We start from the raw sequence: 3,895 nt of genomic DNA on the forward strand, positions 1-3,895 counted from the left end.
AATAGGATCACAAGTCCGCATCTTGTACAGCAATTAACCACTAAGAAGAATATATGCAGTGTATTATTTGTTGAAAAAAAAAAAAAAGAAACTGTCCTATTAATCTATTTTTATACTGTCTCATTGCTGTTTCCCAATAAGTTTAATAAAAATGGTCAAGTTCTACTGTAAAACTATGCATGTTCGAATCTTCATTTTAGTACATGCTATATGGATACATTAAGCTCAGCAAATTGATGAAATATTGTTGTATTTTGGATCTTTTATATTTTATTAGTATGTGTTTTCAGTGTACAATGATTACATTCTTTGTGCATAGTTGGTACATGGATATAACACGTCCTAATCCTTTTCCCTCAGTCTTCCCTTTGCACCCTACCTGCTCATCAATCTCTCGCAAAGGCCTCTCTATCAAGGGCTTAGATTCTGCTTGGCTCTATTGGGAATGACAAGAATTTTAAAAGGTGGGGCATATTGGCAAGTCTTAAGCCACTGGGGCTGTGACCTAGAAAAGAACTGTGAGACCTGAGAGTCTTCTTTTTTCACTGTTTTGTTTCCTCATCACAAGTGAAGACTTTCCCACTCCTGCTGGCCTGCCCTCATTCCCACTGGTATTCCATCAGAGGTCCCGTGGCTGGGGGCCTATCTGGGCAGAGACATGTGCATTTAAACCCATGAACCAAAGGAAACATTTTCTCTTCCTAATTTGTTTGTCTCAGATACCTTTACAGTAACCAGAACCTCATTAACCCAAAATCTCATACCAAGAAATAAGGTCTCTCTAGTTACTACAGATCTGAAGAGGTCTCTTAATTTATCTCCAGTGTAGCATTCTTCAGAGAAATTTGCATGAGGAGGAGGAGGGTAGAGAAAGCCTAACATATCAACAGAAGAATTTAGTGGTGATTATTTAATGAGCTTTTTAAGGACACAATTTCATTGATAGAATCATGTGTAGTAGAATTTACACTGATGATGTTAACAATAATGAGATCTGTGTTAGGCATTTAAATAAAGACTACACTATTGAGATTTTGTAGGACATGGAACTGAGAGACCTTGGACCAGCTTACTTGGCAGAGGAAATTTCAGTGCACACAGCATTCAAACAGTGTCAAGGGAGTTATTGGCTGCTTCTAGCCAGACGTACAGTGAGAATCAGGAGCAAAGAGTGGTTGAGTGGAGGATTTACAAAATTTGCATTGAGCCAGAAAAGGAACACAGGAAATTTCTGTCCAAGGACTCTTCAGTTATCAGTGGTGATAAGAAGAAGCCAAGTGCTTTGCAGAAGGACAGTAGGAAAGATCTCTCCAGGGCATTTTGGGAATGTGCAAAGCCATCCAACACATGGAGTTTTCTTTCAGAAACTTTCCTTGCAGAAAAAAGCCCTGAAGGCCCTTCCTCCTCCAGACTACTGAGGGGTACATTGGCATGTGTAGTCAAAAAGGCACGCAGAAGCCAATGCTGTGATTCAAGCGAGTCTAGATTCAGAGTGTAGTGGCCAGAGACCTTGATGTCATCTATGTGATGCTGGCTTGAAGGGTATGCAACTTGCAAGAGTTAGCTGCTGTCGTGGTTCTTGCCAATATTTCTTTTTTACTTTTTAAGGTTTTTTTTTTTTTTTTGTTTTCAGGGTCTCAGTGCACAGCTCAGATTCGTAGTGATCTTCCTGACTTCTGCCTCGTGCTGGGATTACAGGTGTGCGCCATCATGCTCAGATTCCATCACTGGCTCAACGCACCTGGGGGTGGGGCTGGCACAGCATGTGGTGGCAGGGATTGGACTTTGTCCCCTGCACTCACCTAAGCAGGCACTTAGTCTACTGTGCTATACCACTGGCCCTCTTGCCCATATTTCAAGGAAAGTTTGGAAGCTCAGCAGTGTATATGAGGGCTGCAGTGCATGAACCTGTGAGAGTGAAGCTGAATGGACAACAAGTCAGACACCAGCTCACGAGGAAGCCTACCAGGTACAGTCACAGAAGGCAGGCAAAACCATGTAAGTGAATAGCTATGCAGGCTACAGCAGTGCAACCCAGAGCGGCTGAGGTGTCCAAGCACTTTCAAGTCCACATATATTCACAGTGTGTTCTGGATCCTAGATGGAGTCTTTAAGACTTAATGTTAGCCCCAGTGTTGCTTTGACCAAACTCTCCTTGCTACTTCCTCATTCTTTTTATTTGGAATAAGAATAGTCACCTTGTTTCTGCTCCATGATTGCATCCTGGAAATATATAAGTTTTGTTGGTTTATTTCTTAAAGACCATAGCTCAGACATCTGTATGAGTCGCAGTGGTGACTTTGGACTGGGATTTTCAAAATACTGTAGCCATCAGCACTTGGGATTGGGCTGATGGCATTCTGCACCATACAGTGGCATAGATCTCAGGAGCAGAACACTACAATTCAATCTGGAAGGTCTTCCCAAGGCTGGCAATAAAGGCTGAGTCTACCACTTTGGGAAGATTTGAAACCTTCAGAGGTGGGCATAGTGGAAGGTCTTTAGATCACTGGGGTTGTGCCCTCACGGGGAACTGTTGGACCCTGGTCTCTTCCTTGCTAGCTGTTTGATTTTCTGCTCATGAGATAGTTTCATTCCTACACCCACTTCTTTCCAATGCCAGCCAATATCCCTTCTATAGAGGCTGAAAAGTAGTAGTTCTACCCTATCATGGATTAGAACCTCTAAACCAAAAGAAATATTTATCTTATAAATATTTCATGCATTGGTCTGAGTGGAAGGAACCTATATAAATGCACCAAAAATAAATCCATTCCCCATGGGCTTATTTTGAAATTATACTTTTCTACCTAAATATAATTTGTTACAATACTTAATTTATTACTAACTCATAGTTAAATCACTCTTGTCACCATTAAAATCTTTAAATGTTTTTTTTTTTGAAATGGAGTCTTTCAATGTAGGTTATTCTGGCCTTGAACTCATTATGCAGTCCAGGGTGGACTTGAAATCATGGTGATCCTCCTGCTTCAGCCTCTTGAGTGCTGGGATTACAGGTGTGCACCACCACACCTGGAAAAGGCTCTATGTTTTTATGCAAACCCAGAATGGGGTATTCACTTGAGAGATTATAAACACCACACAACACTCTTCCACCTCATGTTTCATTTACTATAGAAATAAAGGTGAAGAGATTAGGAGAAGGGAACATCTTGAACAGATCCTGTCATCCATGCAACAGTGAGCACCAAACATGAAGGGGCTCAAGCTTCAACAAGACTAGCTTGTGTCTCTGATCACTAGCCAATTTTCTCCAGCAATCAAATTTCATCCATAGTTAATCAAAAGTGTGATGAGACAATTATATTTTGTCTAAGAATATGTAGTTGGAATAGAGAAATCATGATGGGTGTGTAAGGAAACTACAGGGCAAAGAGAAAAAAGCAAGGGAAGGAGAAAAGAGGAAGAAATGCAAGTGAGGGGGAGAGAAAAGAGAAAAGAAAAAATTTAATTTAATTTCTGGTTTAAGAAGTAGAAGTTGTTTTTCCATACACAGAGGAGGGAAACAAAGCACCTTTAGCAAAATTGTGGGTAAAAGCTTGCTATTTAAAGAGAACTTGTAATTAAAAAGGTAAGCAAAAAACTGAATATTTTTGAAGAAAACTGTTGAAGGCCTTGATGTAAAGAAGTGTCCTTGGGGCTGGGGGATGGCTCAGAGGAATAAGTGCTTCCCTGGCAAGCGCAAGAGTGTGAGTTCAATCCCTGGTTCTGGAAAAAAAAAAGTGTCCTTGTATAACAGAAGTGTGGGAGAAAGGAGAGTAGGTGAGAGGAAAGATAAATCAGAAATTGAACAGAGGAAAAATCTTACACTAAAGTCAACAATTTTGAAAACCAAGTATTTTGGATAAGATAAATGTGTAAATATTATATATAT

The sequence above is a fragment of the Octodon degus genome, unplaced genomic scaffold (genome assembly GCF_000260255.1).
Source record: "Octodon degus isolate 3935 unplaced genomic scaffold, OctDeg1.0 scaffold00161, whole genome shotgun sequence".
In the NCBI taxonomy this organism is placed as follows: domain Eukaryota; kingdom Metazoa; phylum Chordata; class Mammalia; order Rodentia; family Octodontidae; genus Octodon; species Octodon degus.